Below are 20,994 nucleotides of genomic sequence, written 5' to 3'. Positions count from 1 at the left end.
GCACATGCGATGATTTATGTTCCTTATTTTTCAAATTTGACTGGCCTTAGCATTCTAAGAGTTACACTAAAAAGACCCAACATTTCTTCCGTAAACTTTTCCTGACAATTTAAGTTTCTCTTCCATGTTTAATTCCTATTTCAACTGGCTCTACATATCTCTTTCCACATTTAGTTTCCAAATGTAGAAAATCTGCACCTAATTTTGGGGGAAAGCTATAAAAAACTAACACGTTAAGAAAATGTCGCAATTCTATTATGTTAAAAGCTCAAAGTGATGCAGAAAGGCAAACGCTAATATTCATTTTTACTATGTGAGGAATACCTTATCCTTGAAAAGGCAATGCTTCTACACTTTCTTCTCTCAAAGAAGTTATTAATTTAGGATTGTCACCTTTAGGCTTGAGCTCATGAGTTTTCTCACCTAAAGGCTATACTTTTTCAAGAAATGTAATCAATACGTATAGCTTTTAAAAATGCTTTCGCATTACGTGGCAAGATAAACTTTGTTCTCAGCTGCCATTTTATGCACATGAATATATTTGAGTAACCCTAACATTTCAATGAATATTCATTTATTGTATCCCTTACAATATTGCTTGAAAAAATATTTTAATATTCCTCAGACATTAATCTTGTTCTTAAGGGATATGATGTTACAATTTGCTTAGAGCAACTTTCATAAATTTAGAGTGTGCCTTACATTTTGTGTCAAACCCAGGTCATAGGGAGAGACAACACTAAAGTGACACTGAGGTTGGAAGATTGCATTAGTTTGTCCACCTAAATCAGATCTGATATATGAAAGTGGTGCTCTTCAAAATGCTGCAATTTAAAGTGAAATTATGATGCTTTCATGTGTAAAAATGTACTTAATATTGAATTAATTCAAAATTTTCAAGTTAATGTGATACATATAGGCAGGATTTGTGAAAAAGGGCATTCTGCAAGAGGGAAATCTACAAGCTAGTATAGGCTTCCTTTTCCTTAGGACTTGTCCTAAACTAGATAATGACTGTATCTCCAAAGACATTTGTCACTTGGGAAAATTTGAAAACAAAAACAAGAACGCTTTTCTAAAATGTAAAATCAAAACCACATTTTGGCCTTTGGAATTAGCTGTGATCACCAGGAAACAAAGCTGTGAAAATGCGTCTGGTCTCTTATACGGCAGAATCCCAGAACCTCTCTTTTTTTTCTTCTGCTTTCAAAGCCATCTTTTCAAATGAAGATAACCACCTTACAGTGGAAACTCAGATACCACTAGCCCATGAATGATATCCCTTTTCCCTAAACTTTCTCCAAAACTGTAAGAGAGAATTTTAACACCACAGACAGGTTATTTCAGAGAAATGGATGACTAATGCTGTTGACATCTTCCATTTTTGAAGCTCAGTCTTCCATGCTATTAATATTGCTACAGTATGATGTTGTAACACCATTTCTCAGTTAGACACCTTTACTCCATAAAGACATTTTCTCATCTCCATCTCCCAGGTAACAGCTTCAAAAAAGTCATCCAGCAGATCAGCTATGTCTATGGGATTTGGAAAAAAGAAAATATCCCTTTAAATCAGAAAATTCTTGATGCCTTTCGTAAACTCTCAATTCCTTAATAAGATGATCTCGCAGCTCTTCCTTCTCCTTTGCAGTTGGTTGATAAAACATAAATATGGCAAATATGGTTATTCCCCCTCTACAGGGGCTTTTAGTCTGCATTTGTATTGCATTCTGCACTTATCCCGGGCATGTACTTTAAATGAAATTTAATCTAGCCTGCTGTCAGCTATCTACTGGCAACACACAGATCTGTCTGCTGGTAGACATTGGGGCAGAACTCAGGGTCTGATCTGGTTCACATGTTAAACTCTTTCTGAGGAAATCATGGCATGGGGAGCAAACTCAGAGCATATGCCCATATGCCATCCAGATACCAAGCACTTGTGACACTAGTAAATATAGATATAACCAACAGATTGAAAATCGACAATAACATAGGCAATATATTTGGCATTAGACTCCATTTCTCTTCACCTTTTCAAGCTCTGCATGCAGCATGACATATGTGAACACAAAGTACGCAAAGCTTAAGAAAATTCCAAATGCTGAACAGAAATTCAGCACATTTTAGCAACACAAGAGTCGTGAACTCACTGGATTTCTTGGGGGCTAGGGGGTGGAATATTCTACCATATTAATAGCTGGAGGAATAAATTTTGGAGGAATAAATTCAAAGGACTGTCACAAACCTTACCAAAGTAGGTTCACAAGGTCAATTACATTTATTGACCCTGTCTTCTTTAGTAAGATTATATAGCCACACAGTGAAAAGAACCCCAGACTTGCATCGTAAGCCACTGAATACTCGCTGAAGAGGTGGGATGAAATGGAGATGAAACAATCTACTACATAATGAATCTGTCATGAATGAGTCATTGAAAATAAACAGAGTACCTTTGGGGAGCACTGATAGGTTTCGAGTAGGATGGTCTGTATGTTGGGAGTGGCCTGCACCTCAGACATATTTGTATTGCATGGCTTTCTCCAAACTCTGCCCTTACAGTATTCATCTTTTACTGCCTGGCTCTATTATTCTTAGTCTAGAAGATTAACATGTCTCAATTGGTTAACTCAAAATTAGACCATCATCACAAGCAGAATCTTTGTGGTAATTTATGGGAGATGATACTGTTTCAGTTACTATATAATGGTTTCAGAAGTTTGAGTAGCAAGCAAGAACAACTGGAACTTTTCAGTGATTAGAATAAATTTGATATAATTGGTGATTATATAGTGAAGTGATCTGGTTGCTTAGAATACTAACACACTTTTAAAATACTGTTTAACTTCTAATGTGAAGATAAATTATATTTGCTTTAAGGCTATTTCATTATTATAATTACCTCAGTTCAAAGACCTGGCAAAGAAAGAAGCTGAGGCTAAGTAGAGGAGATATTTAGGATAATCTAGTCTAAGAGTAGAATGAGCACATAATTCCAAAGAGGGAGAGAGAGACAAGAACAACTCAAGAAGTCAAAAAAACCCACTAATTATTATGTAATGGTGAAAAGATTTAGGAAAACACAGAAAAACTAGTATAACCAGTATGAATTTGAAGTTCAGAAAACAACTGTTGCTAAATAATTTACTTCTCTTTTTCTTCAGAAAGGTTTTTAAGGAAAGACAATGATTACAATCTTCACATGCACAAAGGATTGCTACTAAAAGTGATCTCCCTGTCCCTGATGGAATGAATAACAAATGGTGGGCTTTAGTACATGTGAAAAGTATCAGGAAAACTTTATAATGGTGAGGGTAGAGAAGAACTAGGGCAGATTACCTACATCAGGCAGTCTTCATCAGTAAATTAAAGAACATCCTAGAGGAATGGTTGTCAAAATCAACAAGGTAACAAGTTATATCTACCAGGTTATACCTAACTAACATACTCTAATGTTCCACCAAATGTGTCAACACACTCTCATTCAGTCATAATGTCTTGTTCACATGAGACTAGAATTCTTGGCACTCCGTTGACAAACACAGAGCTGGGATTGCAGTCCCAAGCAGATGCAACCATGATCATGCTCATGTCAGTCAGTTTCTTAACCCAATGAACACAACTTATGTACTAACCTTCCCTGCTCTCCCTGGTCCCACCTACTTCATACAACTTTTAAAATTACTCAAATTCTTAAGAGGTTTTTCCAAAGGTCTATTGATTTTTCTCCATTTGCCATATCTGGCTTGCTTTCTATTGACAACTTTTTTTTTTTTTTTTTAAATCTTTACCTACCTACATTTTGCCATTGGAAAAATCCAAAGGTAACTTTGTCTCTGGGTATTGACCTATAGGGTCTCAGATAATGAACAGAAAGATTACTGCTCATTCCTATTATAAAGGTGTATAAAGCTGCTAAGAGTGATCATGGAACAAGGGGTCCTTAAATTTCCTCACGGGCTGTCTGGAGGGTTAGGGAAATCATCAGTAATATTTAAGGATGCATACAAAACCAATATACACTATGTAAAGAGGAGTGGGATGGGAAAGAGAACAGAAGGGAAAGACATCTTATGTCAGTGTAGTAGAAAAGCCACCAATACTAATTGCTTGAAGAAGTTCCAAAAAAGGATGGAGTAAAATAACCTAGGTTGTTTTTTGGGGTTTTTTTCCTGCATCTTGGCAAAAATAGCATTCACTGGCCAGGTTTAGCATAGCACTGCACATTTTAAGAGGGTATAAACTGTGACTTATGCTAGGAAATCACTTGCCAGGTGAACAGCTTGGGTAAGCTGTGTGACATAGACTTTTTAACATGTTTGAAAAAGTAAAAGCCAGCTCAGGAGTCGTGTACACACAGTCATGGTTGATATACCCTTGGCACAGTAAGATAAGTTGTACTCAGATGATTTCCAGTCATGAAGTTCTTTAAAATGATACTCAAGTGTTTTCCTGTTCCACTTCAGGATGAATGCAAAACATAAAATACAGACATTTATACATATAATATACGTATAATAATTATATTGCTCCAAAGAGAGAAAACCTAGTTGTTCATAGTTTTGTTGTTTATCTTTCTTTTTTTTTTTTCTTTTTAATAGGTGATATTGTTATACTACATAAAATACCTTCATAAATTAAACTCTGTGGCTACTAAGAGCTCTTTGACATATAATATTTAACATCAATGAACTGTAGCCAAAAAAAATTAAAATATGAATTTAGTATGATTTTCGAACTGGTAAAAATCTTCATGGTACTGAAACAACATACCAATGTGTAATTAATGCCTTTTTGAACTTTTATTTCAGTTAAACACAAGTTATTGAATGAAATATAAAAGTATATTAATGAAACATAATGTCCTGTGACAGGCAGAAGATCAAACTAGCAGTCAAAAAAAAAAAGCAAAAAAAAAAAAAAGCAGCAGTAAACCAGCATGTATTCTTAAATCTCAGAAGCCTGCTCACAAATACGACACTTATTTATTGTAAAGACTTAGCAAACCTTTCATTTTTAAGTCTCAACAGCTAAGGTCTGTTAGGATGTCTTCAACAATCCTCCAGGTGTTGTGCTTTATAGGTGTAATATGCTGTGGTGAAATATACTTCCAGTGGTTAAATGTTCTTTATTATGAAATTCCAAGTCATATTCTATTCCTGCCAACATAATAATTTCAAAAAAAGCATACAGACAACACAGCCCAGTTTTATACTAGTGTTGTGTCACACAAGCAAGTGCGTGGTCTTATGAGTTGCTGCACATGCAAGGTATTTAAAAGCTACACTCTATGAAGCAGCACAAGTCTTTCATTTGAGAGGCAAATGCCATTGAATCAATTGAATTATAGAAATTAACTTGCAATTTAGAAGCTACTGTCAAATCAATTGCCGTATTTCCCTAAAAGTTCTATATCTCTCAGCTTAGCATTCAGCAGGTTTAAAAAATATCAAAAAACCCCAAGAAATGGTGAGCACCACATCTCCTAATTTTTAATATAGAACTTCATTAATATTCAAAGATTTTACCCCTTCTAGCCACCAGAAAACTAATTTAACAACATTTCCTTGAATATGCATGAATTTGCAACTGAAGCTTTAACTATGACTTAACTTTGATTTTATTACATGAACCTTCATGAGACTTCTGTGAGAAGACAGCTCACTTGCAGACAAGGTTCACTTTTAAATTCTCTACCATATTCTAGCAGGCTGACCATATGCAGTTTCCTTCAAAAACCATGCTAAATCTTAACGCTAAGATGCCTATTTCCTAAATGAAGATAAGCCAGAACTATAAAAATTATACTCATGCATCCTACAGATGATTTCTGACCACTATTCATTAGAAAAATTTTTATTCTGTATTTACAAATTTTTTTTTTCCATAATATAGGTGGTATGGTAAAAATATGAAATTAACCACAAGCATTTTAACAACCCTAATATAGTCTTACTGTAATGTTACATAGAAACACGTTTGGCAAATGCAAAGGCATTAAATCTGACAAATGTCCATTTATTTTCTTTTTCAGCATAACCCTTTTACTTTAAAAGGAACCTTTTAATCAAGTTCATTGGGATTTGGATCACTTTCCATTCCAGGCTCTACCATAGAGTAGGTATTTGATCTCATTCTCCTGAGGCAAGGCAAAAAGGCAACACTAAGCAACACCACATATGCAAAAAAGGCAACATTATTCTAGGATAAAAACTCTGTGTTCCCTGAAGAAGATATGATGAATGAGTATAATTTTCTGACCTCTTTAACATGTTACTGCTGAGCACTTAGGTCATTTTAGGAAAAATATGTTTATTTCTCTATACAGGCAAATTGTGCCTGAGAAACTTGGTGGCCCTCTATGATGGGGTTACAGCGTCGGTGGATAAGAGAAGGGCAACTGACATCATCCACCTGGACTTGTGCAAGGCATTTGACACTGCCCCACACGACATCCTTGACTCTAAATTGGAGAGACATGGATTCGATGGATGGACCACTCGGTGGATAAGGAATTGGCTGGATGGTTGCACTCAAAGAGTTGTGATCAACGGCTCAATGTTCAAGTGGAGAACAGCGACGAGTGGCGTCCCTCTGGGGGCCTCAGTACAGGAGAGACATGGAGCTGCTGGAGAGAGTCCAGAGGAGGGCCACGAAGCTGATCAGAGGGCTGGAGCACCTCTCCTGTGAGGACAGGCTGAGAGAGTTGGGGTTGTTCAGCCTGGAGAAGAGAAGGCTCCGGGGAGACCTTATTGCAGCCTTCCAGTACCTAAAGGGGGCCTGCAAGAAAGCTGGAGAGGGACTGTTTATCAGGGAGTGTAGTGATAGGACAAGGGGTAATGGGTTCAAGCTGAAGGAGGGTCGATTTAGATGAGAAGTTAGAAAGAAATTCTTTACTGTTAGAGTGGTGAGGCACTGGAACAGGTTGCCCAGAGAGGTTGTGGAGGCCCCATCCCTGGAAGGGTTTAAGACCAGGTTGGATGAGGCTTTTGGGCAACCTGGTCTAGTGGAGGGTGTCCCTGCCCATGGCAGGGGGGTTGGAGCTAGATGATCTTTAAGGTCCCTTCCAACCCAAACCATTCTATGATTCTATGATTCTATAAAATACAAAATGAGTTATATGAAATCAAATCCTGACTACAATGATGAAGTGGGCAGATTTTCATTAGATTTCAGCAAAACTTACTGTAGACTTGTGTGAGCAATTTATGTTTTCAATAAAACAAGAAATGATGAAGTCGAATTCCGTCAATCTTCAAGTAGAAGAACTTTATGTCCGTGTACTCCTACACTAAATAAAACCAACCCTTCATTAATTTCATGGATATTGTCTGCTGCATTTACAGACGCTGAACTTTATCAGGCTGTTCTTACTAATTTCCCTGTATATTGGTAGACAAATAAGGTGTAGATAACTGATAAATCCAGAGTTTAGTGAAAACAATCTTCTTTAATCTTCTAAACTAATGTTTAACAATCATTAGTATAGATATCACTTACACTATGAAACAAGAAGCATTCTTCTTCAATAACACCAGTTTACTTTAACATCTTACCAGGAATGCTAATCATGTTTTTATAATTCATTCTAATTGTCAAAAACACAAAAGCCTTTGTAAAATCCCCAAACCCCAGGAATTCCTGTTTTTTCACTTACTGCACTGCAACTTTTCTATTAGGTTTATCATTATTAGAGGCTAAATTTTTAAACATGCATGAAATCTGGGTCTGAAATAACATGGACATAAATTATCATGATGCATTGCCAATTGAAAATGACTGGACAGCACTTTACATATGCATTTTCCCATGTTTCATACACACTATGCACATTTTTTAAAAAAATTAAAAGTCACATCTTGCTAGGTTCTGTGCCCTGCACATTATTTAGTACTGCATATATCCACAATAGTGATACACAAAACATTTATGCTAGATGCTTTTTCTTTATCTGTATCTGTAACACATCTGCTATGAAAAAACATGGTTTACTGTAATTACAATGTGACTACTATGTGAAGTCTAAGCAAAAAGTATGATGTTTTAAAATATGCATTTTACACTTCAAAACAATGTAATACTACTTGCCATATTGTACAGCAAGTAATAGCGATTTGAATGCAATAACATATTACTTTCAAAGAATAACAAAAATGTTTATGTGTACTCTAGAAGAGGGACTCAATGCAACCTACATCTTCATACTTAGAAAGAAAAAATATATCTTACTTTTAAAAAGAAGGAAACACCATTCAGTATTATTCAATAAGAAAACAAAAAAAAAAAATCTGGAAATGGTAAAATTAATGCTTTTCAAAGTTATTTTTCAAGGATAATTTCCAATTTCTAGTATAAATGCAAGCATTAATTCTGACAAATGAACATTAATTCAAAACAAATGAACCTTGATCTGAGGATTCTAAAGATATAGGGCATAGGAATCCCTGTAGTACTTGCTGACATTTCTGCCTGTTCATCTCTTCACCCACCTATAGAAAAGTGAGGATCGTCTGAAAGATCCTTGAGTTCAGATCTACAATATAGCATTTACAAATCATACTTTTAATAAACCCCACTGTGACACACAAGGATTAATAAAGAAAAAATGTTACAGAATTTCTCCATAAATTTACTGGTAGGAAATTAGGCAAACCAGTTGTAACAGAAGCATGAGTGAGATTTCTCTAGCCTTTGTGGAAAAACATAGGTCAAAATTTCAGTGGAACAAAATATGTAGACTTTAGTGTAAAACCGAAAAGGAAAAAGCAAGGACCTTTCAGCACAGATAAACAAAGATGTGCTGAGAACTCAAAAATATCTCTCAAAATATCTCACCTGAAAAACCCCCACTATATTCGCCAAGAGAAAAAATATTTGTGGATATGTAAGGTTACTATAGACAGTCAAACTAATATTCAGTAAACAGTAATATGAAGTCTGACGGATACTTCAAGGTAAAGGAAAAGGATGTGCCAGTTCATTGCAAATCAGTTCAGATTTTGGATGTGTGATATTTAACAGACAGCTCACAGAAAAGTAAAGTGACCGCTAGTCAGATACATTCTAGGATCTGACATCTCATTTACCTATCAACTGTTGCTGCATAACCTGTAATACATATATACAAACTATGTAAATATAAAATTTAACACATTTGTTGATGCATGCATCCTATGCAAACCATTGTATGGTTTGAACTCACAATCGGTGGCATATTAGCAAATGCAAGAATTGCAATAATAAATTTTCATTAATTTTTAATGCACGAACAAAGTAAAAACTGGAGGAAACAGCACTATTCCAATCATTTCTGCTAATATTATAATATTATGTTTTCATATTTAAACATCTGTAATTTCATTAAGGTATATTAAATGAACAGTCACCAGAATTCATACTGTAAATTTAATTTGACACTTCACAACGTTGTTTGCATTGTTATCTCCTCTTATGTACAAAAGGTAGGACTCACAAATTAAAAAGACATAGAACCTTGAGTTTTTGCAATACCAGCAGCAAATGAGATTTAGGACAAGAGTTAATAAGGAGGAAAGTAAAAGGTTATTAATTTAGCCTACTTGTTTCCATTTTTAAACTCACTGACATTTGCTAATACCTTTGCTAAAGTAATTTTCAATTCAAAATTGTCCAAGCCAGTTGTCTTCCCTGGATTTCTTTTCTGGAATTTTCTAACCAAAGGAATCCAGTCACAGCTACTCTAATAAAATACACAATATTTTTCTTACAGCAACAGTCTTCAGATATTTTGCTGAGAACTTGTAGCACATCATTAAGAGAAGGGGGTGACATTTTTTTGAAGGAGTCACCTTACACATAGAATCACGTTTTTTATTCTTCTTGTGAAAATCCACTCAAATTTTACAAAGTTTATTATATATGTGAAAATTATTTTGTTATGCATGTTGTATTGGGTTTGCGTGGCAAGGTTTTGGTAGCGGGGAGGGCTACAGGGGTGGCTTCTGTGAGAAATTGCTAGAAGCTCCCCCTGTGTCTGATAGAGCCAATGCCAGCCGGCTCCAAGACGGGCCCGCCGCTGGCCAAGGCCAAGCCAATCAGCGCCTCTGTGATAACATATTTAAGAAGGGAAAAAACAACTTATGGGGAGCTTTTGCAGCCAGAGAGAGGAGTAAGAAGATGTAAGAAACTGCAGACACCAAGGTCAGTGCAGGAGGGGGAGGAGGTGCTCCAGGCGCCAGAGCAGAGATCCCCCTGCAGCCCGTGGTGAAGACCATGGTGAAGCAGGCTGTCCCCCTGCAGCCCATGGAGGAAGGATGAGGGGGTGTAGAGATTCCACCTGCAGCCCGTGGAGGACCCCACGCCGGAGCAGGTGGAGGCACCTGAAGGAGGCTGTGGCCCGTGGGAAGCCCACGCTGGAGCAAGCTCCTGGCCGGACCGGTGGACCCGTGGAGAGAGGAGCCCAGGCTGGAGCAGGTTTGCTGGCAGGACTTGTGACCCCATGGGGGACCCACGCTGGAGCAGTCTGCTCCTGAAGGTCTGCACCCCATGGAAGGGACCCACGCTGGAGCAGTTCGTGAAGGACTGTAGCCGATGGGAGAGACTCACATTGGAGCAGTTCGTGAAGGACTTTCTCCCGTGAGAGGGACTCCATGCTGGAGCAGGGGAAGAGTATGAGGAGTCCTCCCCCTGAGGAGGAAGGAGCGGCAGAGACAACATGTGATGAACTGACCATAACCCCCATTCCCCGTCCCCCTGTGCCGCTGAGGGGGGAGGAGGTTGAAGCTGGGAGTGAAGTTGAGCCCGGGAAGATGGGAGGGGTGGGGGGGGGAGGTGTTTTAAGAGTTGATTTTATTTCTCATTCCTCTACTCTGTTTTGCTTAGTAATAAATTAGATGAATTCCCTCTCTAAGTTCAGTCTGTTTTGCCTGTGACAACAATTAGTGAGTGATCTCTCCCTGTCCTTATCTCGACCCACAAGCGTTTCGTTATACCTTTTCTCCCCTGTCTAGTTAAGGAGGGGGAGTGATAGAGGCGGCTCTGGTGGGCACCTGGCCCCCAGCCAGGGCCAACCCACCACACATGTATATGTACAAGAGAGGTTTACCAGTGTCTGATGCCTAAACAATCTGGAAACCCAATCTGCACCTAACATGTCCTAGCCACTCAGTTCCCACATCAACCAGATTTGCACATGGCTACAGCAGCAGCTTTTAAAACCTGGAAAAGTTATACTTGACAAATTAAATAAAATGTGTATTCAAAAACTAGCATAACTTAGCACTGACATATATGGCTTTTTCTATTTGCTAGAAAAAGTATTCCTCACTTAGTGGGTCACATTAGTAGCTTTCTTACAAATATTAACAAAAATACTTCAATTTAAAAAAAATATGGAAAATCGGCCTTTTATAGTATTTCCTCCATAAGAAGTAGCATCTACAGGTTTTCCTTAGTTTAAAAAATCTGGTAACCCTTAGAGTTAAGTGTTACCTTAGTGGTAACACTTAGAATAAGGGAAACTGCATGTAATCCAAGAGCACCACAAAATGCTGGAGTCTCCCAGAGAGATCACAGAATCATGGAATCATTTAGGTTGGAAAAGACCTTTAAAACCATTGAGTCCAACTGTTAACCTAACACTTGCAAGTCCAACCACTAAACCATGTCCCTAAGCACTACGTCTACACATCTTTTAAATACCTCCAGGGATGGTGACTCAACCACTTCCTTGGGCAGCCTGTTCCAGTGCCTGACAACCCTTTCGCTGAAGAAGTTTTTCCTAATATCCAATCTAAACCTCCCCTGGTGCAACTTGAGGCCATTTCCTCTTGTCCTATCACTTGTTACTTGGGAGAAGAGACCAACACCCACCTGGCTACAGCCTCCTTTCAGGTAGTTGTAGAGAGCGATAAGGTCTCCCCTCAGCCTCCTTCTCTCCAGGCTAAACACCACCAGTTCCCTCAGCCGCTCCTCATAAGGCTTGCGCTCTAGACCCTTCACCAGCTTCGTTGCCCTTCTCTGGACACACTCCAGCACCTCAATGTCCTTCTTGTAGTGAGGGGCCCAAAACTGAACACAGGACTTGAGGTGCGGCCTCACCAAAGCCGAGTACAGGGGGACCATCACTTCCCTAGTCCTGCTGGGCACACTATGTCTGATACAAGCCAGGATGCCGTTGGCCTTCTTGGTCAGATGATATAGTTTGCTTTAAATATAATGATTTCTCCAGGAAGAAGAGATAAAGGACTCTAGCAGGAACCACCTGAACCAGTGGAGGACAAGCCTTACAGGAAGCAGTGCAAGTGCAGCAGTGACCCAACCTGAGCTGGCTTGGGTGCCCGGTAACTCTATGCAACATACTATCTCTCCTGTCCTGAGACACTGTTATGACAGATGGAGCCCTAAAGTCATGGACTAAACAAACTCAACAGACATTTTGTGGACATTTATGGACATTTTACAGACATTTTACAGGGGTAAATTCACTTAGACTAAGTGAATGATACCTGTGTGTTATATCAAATGATGGCAAAGGGGGTGGTAGTTAATGAGATTGTATTGGAAAGTGTGGTACCCGAACATGATGCAAATGGTGTGGAATAGGGGGTGGACAATGTGCTGGTTTTGGCTGGGATAGAGTTAATTTTCTTCATAATAGCTGGTATGGGGCTGTGTTTTGGATTTGTGCAGAGAGCAGTGTTGATAACACAGGGATGTTTTTGTTATCCCTGAGCAGTGCTCACACAGATCCAAGGCCTTTGCTGCCTCTCTCCCCACCCCACCAGCGAGAGGCTGGGGGTGCACAAGGAGTTGGGAGGGGACACAGCTGGGACACCTGACTTTAACTGACCAAAGGGATATCCCATACGATATGATGTCATAAAGCTGGGGGAAGAAGAAGGAGGGGGAGGATGTTCAGAGTGATGGCGTTTGTCTTCCCAAGTCCCGGTTAGGCGTGACGGAGCCCTGCTTTCCTGGGGATGGCTGAATGCCTGCCTGTCCGTGGGAAGTGGGGAATGAGTAGTTTTCTCACTTCTACTCTTCTGATTCTCTCACTCATCCCACTGCGGGGCGGGGGGCAAGCAAGCAGCTGTATGGTGTTTAGCTGCTGGCTGGGGCAAAACCGGGACAGATGCATTACATTCTCAGTGGCAAAGCAACATGTCAGTGGTGGGTAGCTTTTTAAATAACAATTTTTATTTGACCATGAATAAACAGCACCTGGCCTTTTAACTGAATTTAACTTACAATTGCTTCTGAGATAAAGCAAGACTTCTGGATCAACCTACAGTGAACAGCAAGGACTTACAGACAGAGAATGGAGTACAAATGAAGAAATTCTTAGCTTCTTTTGGACATCAAGTGATGCTAAAGGCCAATGACTTCGGTAGGATACCCCTCCAAAAGGCCAAAAGGGCTTCTGAATTCAGGTTAACTCTCACTGTCAGAATACCAACGTCATACAGCAACGGAATATGTTCTAGTCTGCACTTGCAATGGTTGAGACTCTTCTGACAACTGTTCCTTCTTCATATCAGTGATAGATTTATGTGGTATTAGTAATCACAAACCAGTAACATACTCACTCTGAACCTTTTTTCATTTCTGTAATGTATATTTGAGGGTGAAAGAGCAGGGACTTGTGAATATCTGAATTTACTGTAGGAATGTTTAATGAGTTATATTACAGCAAGATAAACAGGGAAAAACCATACCAAAAGAAGAAGGTTACTTGGTAAGCTTCTTTCTACTGAATCAAAAAAATCCCTTTCACAGAGAAAGTTCTACTACAAAATCAATGCCAAATGGCATAAACAGATATAAATATTGCCTTGAAAGTGCATCCAAATCTCTCAATTACACTTCTCGCACACACATACTCTAACTCTCTGACGACAATGTATAAAATGCCATCTGTCTTTTGCCACAGTGGGAAACAGTAGTTCCCTAATATTTATAATTTCGTAAGTATGTCAAGAACAATTAGGACTCTACTGTGCCCTCAGAGAAAGCAAAGGAAATATTTTGAGAGAGACAGTAGACACCATAACAAATAAATCACTGCAATGGACAAGAAATATCTATTGCCTACTCAGTAAAAATGTAAGAGTCGTCCTTTACTGGTTAGTTAGGCAAAGCTACCTCATAACTGAATGCATGAGAATGCAGGAATGTCCAGTGTCTGGGATAAATAAAAAGCCAGAATTCTATATGGGCCATTTATTTTGCAGCTGCTATAGAAATAAAAGTCCTTAGCAAATTCCGGCAGTAGGCTACCAAGTGGACAAGAAGATCTAAGATATGAGAGAAATTCATCCATGAAAAAACAATGAGGTGAACTTACAGGTTTTTACTACCAAAATAACATGACTTACACAACTAGAATTACCTTATCACAAATACTCTTCAGGAACAACTTAGTTATAGCTTCAAAGGCAGACAATGGCAGTAGTACATGAAGCAAACTTGTCTAGTTATGAAAGTATAGCACTACTTGTAATAGAATTATAATAATAATACTTGTGGGGGCACCTGATGGTAAAATTAAAACAACAAATTAGATTGCCTGAAGAAAAGTGTTTTATTTTCTCTGTTGGAAATTAATATGCTCCCTGTCATCTTAAAAATATAATTTTGACTCAATATAATGTTTTAAGTGATATTTCTGAACTACTTAGTTTTCAGAAACTTGCAACAAAGAAGTGAATATGTAAAACTTTGCTCTGGATTTGTGAATCTCTTTATACAATAGCTTAACTGTTGGATTGCCCTGCCAGGCTCTGAGAATGTATACGCGATTCTTTCTTTTGCTTTAGGGACTGAACATACACCTTGAAGGAAATTGTTCTTGCCCTTATGCAATAGGATATTCTAAGCAATTGCTCTTAGAGAATCTTGTTGATGTTACTGTAATTTGAATGTGTCATGACATTGAGATTCATGTAATAGATTCAAGTAATTATTCAGACAGAAAAAGATAACCACACACTGTAAAAGACTAAAAAAAATCACATATTTAATTTGAACTCCACTTCTTATGAACTGTCCCAAGTATTAGGCTATAAAAATTGACTTTTTCTTGTTTTCTGGCTCATTGCATGCTTTCACAGGTCAGAGCAATAGAAGCAGCATGAATAGAGGAGATTGATAAGGACCTTCCCTCTGTCCTCTCCTCACCCCATTATCTTCTGCCCAAAAACCATGCTTATGTGACTATAAGGAACTGGTAAATATTAGTGTTCTTTTTCATGACTATTATGTGCTCTCTGTGTGTTTATAATTCATTACTTGCTAAGGGAAAAAATAAGAATTATTTGTAAACATGACAGAGTAGGAACAGCAAAAGGATGACCTAGATAAAGAGCATCTCAAACACTCTAATAGCAAGGGTAGTAGCTGTAGAGAAACAACTGCTCTGTCACTAGTTCATTTAGTTTTTCGTTTCAAAAATGTTATTTTTTATATCACTCTGAATATATTCTGTCACAGACTACTGGTTAGGGGTTGCACTTGGACCTATCACATTTGCCCTGTTGCTGAGAAGCAGATTAGAAGGGGAAGAAACTTAAGTGTGGTTCTGCTGCACTGTTTCAAATCGGCAAGGTGCAAGTCACGCCTGTCATTTCACAGGTGAACTTGAGAGGGACAGGCAGAAGTCCAGAGTACATCTAGCCATTTAACCATGACAACTACACCAATTATTTTTGCTCAAGATTTTTTTTTTCAGAATATTTTTTTAATTAAATGGGCTAATTGATGAAAATCCATATATACACCAATATTTGAGATCTGCCAGACATGACAGAATGAATGTGTTTCTCAGTAATGTAGTTTATAGAGACTACCAGAACAAGGGAAATGCATATCACAGACTTTTAATTAGGTAAGAAAATTTAATCTGTTTATATGCAAATTCAGTCCTACATGCTATGACATCCAAAAATATACAGATGTACAGGTTTACAAATGGAGTGACTTATTTGTGGTTAGGGCAGATGCAACATTACTAGACTTCTCAGCACAGCAATATTAAAACACCTGCTGCATGAAGGATGGTGTAACCTAAAGTTCACCAGCAGCCTTACACTGTAAGCAATTACAGACTGCTTTTGTTATTAATTTTAAATGGGCTAACACGCTTCGTTTGCACAGATTTTTAATTGCACACATACCATGCCCCACAAAATTCCATGTGGGCCATAGGTCCTTGAAGCATTGCTACATCTGAATTGTTTCAAAACAACGTGTTCATTTATTAGGGGAACCAAGCTGTTCCGAGTCTCAAAAGGGCACAGGAAAATGCATAACATTTAGCAGACTGCAGAACTGCAGAAGGGCACCTACTGAGAAAGCTAACAATAATTGAACATTCTTTTTGACAAAGGAAAAAAAAGCATAAAACAGTCTAATCCTTAATGTTCTACATATGCTAAACCATCCCCAAAAGCTTGTATGCGCTAGCATAAGTATAGCTGCAAATGCTAAACTGCTATCAAAAAAAAAGCAAGCCCTGGTTGGTGTTTGACATTTTCAAACATGCATGCAGTTTACACGGGGATTAGTCTCGTTGGATATTCCTTCTGTAACTTTTCTTTTTTTTCCTGAAGAGGGAAACTCAACTAAAACAAACTAATGTGAAGGTGGAGCACAATATGCTTGAACATACAGTGTGCAGATTAGACTAAAAATAGATTAACTACACAATCAAAATCTATGAGGTAGATAGCTCAAAATGTTTTTAAAAAAATCCTGTTAGAAAGATAGTAATTCCAGAAATAAATATACATATGAGATATATCAATTATACCTTTAATATATTACAGGTATATTAATCATATTGTTGCATTACTTCTGAATAAATCCTAACATTTATCATTGTATACTCAGTTCTTACGATCTTTTTAAAAAATTATTATGAATAAATGGAAAATCTTATTTTAAATTGTCTCCATCCTGAGTACTGTTTTCCTCTTAATCACCTTTAACAGTTGCTAGAACAAAGAAATTATTTCATTATCTTCCTTCTGTGAATACCCACCCTGGCGTGCTACCACAGATGTTCAGCTCTCAGGGATTGATTTTAAGCCTGAAAGCCCGAGAGGACCACATGTGCAAGTAATCATTACCTTTCAAAGGCGGCAGCTCTTCAATGAACCTCCTCGGAAGCAGTTGTTTTCAAAGACAATGGGAAAGACACTTAACTGTCAGAGACATATCATGAGAACTACAATGACAACCTAGTCTAGAAAATGTCACCTGTCATTGAAGGCCTGGCTGAAGGATAAATTAGCTTTAAAAAGATAATTAAAACAGGCTTTGCCAAAATGAATGCCGGCCTAGCCACTTTGACTATGCTTTTTTATCACAGCTTACTCACAAGTAGCATATCTTTTTGATGTTATCCCTTTCAAGTACAAAGAAATTAAAAAACTTGGCAATGGCATAAAAATGTAAATGCATTCCATAAGACGAGCACAATGGGAAGTATAATCTTTTGATAAAGGCAATGCTTAGGGCAGCCAGAATAAGACAACAGCACATGCAAAATTCCCTTGTGTTGTACAAACAAACATTCTGCATCTGTAGTGCTCAGCTCTGTGAGACATCACCGCTGGCAGGAACGTTAAAAGCTGTTGCTTCAGTGCCAGCTCTGTGCAGGTTTGCTGCTGGAGAGGGAGCAAGGGAGGGATCCTGGAAGAGGAGAGGGGGATTTGCAGATGCAGCGCAAGCCTTAGCCACTGCAGCAACTGCACCAACTTCACACTCTCGACTCTTCTTTACAGGGGAGCTGTCGGATGGAACTCCTGAGGACAGCTGAGCTGGTCTAGCAGAACCTGAGCCAAGCATCCTCCCTCTTGCCCACATGCTAAGCAGCAAAAAGCGCAGCGCAGGGGCAATTGTCCAAGGGCAGATCAGTTTAAGAAGTTACCATGGACTCTATAGTAGAGTAGAAAAATGTCCTCTACTTTGACAGGAATTTTGACAAGTGTAGGAGGCTTCACAGCATTTAGTCAGACTGTGAAACAAATATCTCTTAATGACTAATATTTATTTTTGATTTTAGCACTTTAGTATATAGGAATATCTAAAGACCAGCTGCATCCTACTTTCAGTCTTAGCAACCACTTAGCCTTGTTGTACTTTTGGCTCCCATGAGAAAAAAACCCTAGGACCTCTTCTTTCAAAAGACAGAAATATGCTTTGGAAAGAACTAAAATCCCATGTCAGTTTAGAAAGGAGCAAGCCCCTGTCACTACATCTGTGCTGCAGACATTTTTCTGTTTGGGTTTTGGTTTGTTTTCTTTTTTTTCCTGTGGTATAAGGCAGCATAAAAAGGATTTGTCATAAGGATTGCCGTATCAATGGTTTTTACTGCAAGCGCTAAACGTGCTTTTTCTTAACTGCTTCTGAAGGAGAAAAAAATCATGAACAAACTTCAGAATCATTAGCTTTTTGGAAGAGCGTGGTGAGTGATTTTGGTAGAAATTATGAAAAGAATATAAGAAAACTATTTTAGAAATTATCATCTTCTACAGTCAAACATACAATGTAATTTGGAGAAGGAAAAATGGTAAATACACATATATATACTTATATAATGCATATTTGTGTGTACCTGAAGATGATATTGAATATTAAGGTGTGTGTACAAGGTAGTAGCTTCTCGTATGTTTAAAGGAATAGTTTTCACTGAGTGACAGCGGGACAAAAATTTTTGGTGTACATGTGTTTATCATTAGAGATTTTTTTCTAACCTTATTCAGCTATGGACAACCTCACACTTGTTTTGGCCTCTACCGATTCAAGTCTGTATATTAATTTTCTCTACATCAGAAGTCCATATTTTCTGTTACCCCAGATTGGTTACAGTAGCCCTGGGGATTCTCAGCTCCGAGATGCACATCTTCAGTGTGTGATGCCTCTGGTCAAATGCAAGGGGTTTGCATTCTACTAATGGTATGCACCTTGCAATTAAGAAATCCTATATCTCAGAAATATCCATCAATCATTCTACTCTGAAAGGCCACAGAATAATTAACTTTTATGAAAAACTACAGTAACAACATAGGTATAAAAGAAAAATGTGTAGGATAAAGCTAAGACTCTGTTAGTTCCTCTTTGAAGTAAGTTCAGAAAAAGACTACTACTGTCGTATAAGTTAGATCACACCCTGTTATATTCCATCTCTATTTAGCCATTTTCAGCAGATACTTTCCCCAGCTGTAAAAGTCATAGACTGTATTAGGGAAGAGTCATTTCATGTCCTACTATTAAGTCCACTTTAGAAAGCAATCCTAAGGATGCCCTAAACATTGCTAGCAGTCATGAAACTTGAGTTAGTGAACTTGCATTGGATTTTCTATCTAAAAACAATGCCCTCAGTTCATATCAATGATAAGGACAGTACTGAGAAATCAACCCACTTAAACCTTCTATTTTCTTACTTAACCACCTATTTTCAGTTACTTTCAATTACAGCCTCTACTAAGTTTTGGACTGATGATTCCTAACTGTGCAAAGCCTAAATATCTCCTAAGCAGAAGTGTTTAATTTGGACAATAGAAGTATAACTAAATTCACAAATATTTGCAGGCTTTCAGTAGAGATTTGAAGATTATGTCCAATATTTCCCTGTACTTGGCACCACGATTTAAATTTCTTTTACAATTAATTCCTCCTAATATCTTGAAATCTGCTAATTCCCATCTCTACTGCATTGCCTGCATATATTACCTTAATCTAGTCTTTGTTAAAATCCTTCTTCTGTAAACTTACAATGATGCATTGTGTGAGTTTTAATGTCAACCAACTTCCATGTTCCTGTACATGAAAATTCAAATGAAAAAGCTAGCTGTAGGAGGAGAATGCAAGGAAATATTCTTGAACCTTAAAAAGCAGTGAAAGCTAAATACTGATTAGTTCCTTTCTTTATAACTGCATTCTTAAGGACTTTCTCCTATTTCTAGCTCTCTTCATGCCAGAATTTTAAAAAACCACTACTGTTCAACATTAGTGAGCCCCTTAAACATATGAGACAGGAGAACTGAATCTGTACTGTCCTCACAAAACTCTTTATTTCTTTTCAGATTTAGTTTATATTTTTTTCCTTTGGCTTTGAAAATTCTCTATTTAATATGTCTAGACTTCTTCTCAAGCCCTTATTCCTCAATTTGTCAAGCATTGACTTGCCTTTTACTTTTTTGGTATAATTTTACCACTGTTGCAACAGTCTTATTTGTATCATAAAAACTGTGGGAAAACCTTAGTTCTTTGGTCACCTTATTTTCTTTTTGAATATCCTCTGTCTCCTTTTGAAAACAGCATTTTGCCGTATCCTGTTACATCATCCTCTTCCACATCTATTCCTTTTCTATTTTAAACTCATATTGTATTATCAACATTTTGCACAAAAATAACATTTTAGAAGATCTGATTTTGTATAAGAACTACATAATCTCAGAAAACATTTTACTATCTTTTGCTAGTTTTAACTACAGCTGTTTAAAAGAAGTGGACTGCACACCACAAAGCTAAGTAAACTAGGAGTCTCAGCTATGTAAAATAAGTGTTTCGAAATTTATGTATGTAAAATATTTAGGAAAACAGAATCTGGTAGATTAGAGAGATAATGTATATCCATTGACAGGGAAAAAATTATTTATTTATTTTTAATACTCCCCAACATTCAGCTACTGGTATGATCAGGGAGAGTCATTTCACTTCTCTGAATTACTGTCTTCTTCCTGCCTCTGTCCTGTCTATACAGACTGCAAATCCTTGGGATCGCTTCATATCAGAGATGGGATACTAATCGCTGAGTCTCTACACTTTATTAAATGCAGATATTAATAGACTATAAACCAACAGACTTTCTGATATTCACATTGGATTAACTCAAGTTATTTATTAATATTTATTAATAAAGTTAGCTTTTAATTTTTTAAAACTAGATAAATTTTTAAGGTGAAAATGCACAAAGAAATATCCAATTGCAAGCTCTTCTCAATTTCCTAA

General features: G+C 37.6%; 1 protein-coding gene across 1 annotated transcript in view; it reads right to left on the bottom strand.

The window, feature by feature from the left end:
- CFAP47 (cilia and flagella associated protein 47) overlaps positions 1-20,994 on the bottom strand; it is a 362,349-nt gene that overhangs the window by 132,849 nt on the left and 208,506 nt on the right. The gene's annotated exons all lie outside the window — the stretch shown is intronic.

Source organism: Grus americana, chromosome 1 (assembly GCF_028858705.1).
Source record: "Grus americana isolate bGruAme1 chromosome 1, bGruAme1.mat, whole genome shotgun sequence".
Taxonomy (NCBI): Eukaryota; Metazoa; Chordata; class Aves; order Gruiformes; family Gruidae; genus Grus; species Grus americana.
The sequence above is the reverse complement of the archived record's forward strand: the minus strand, read 5'-3'. Positions and strand labels throughout refer to the sequence as shown.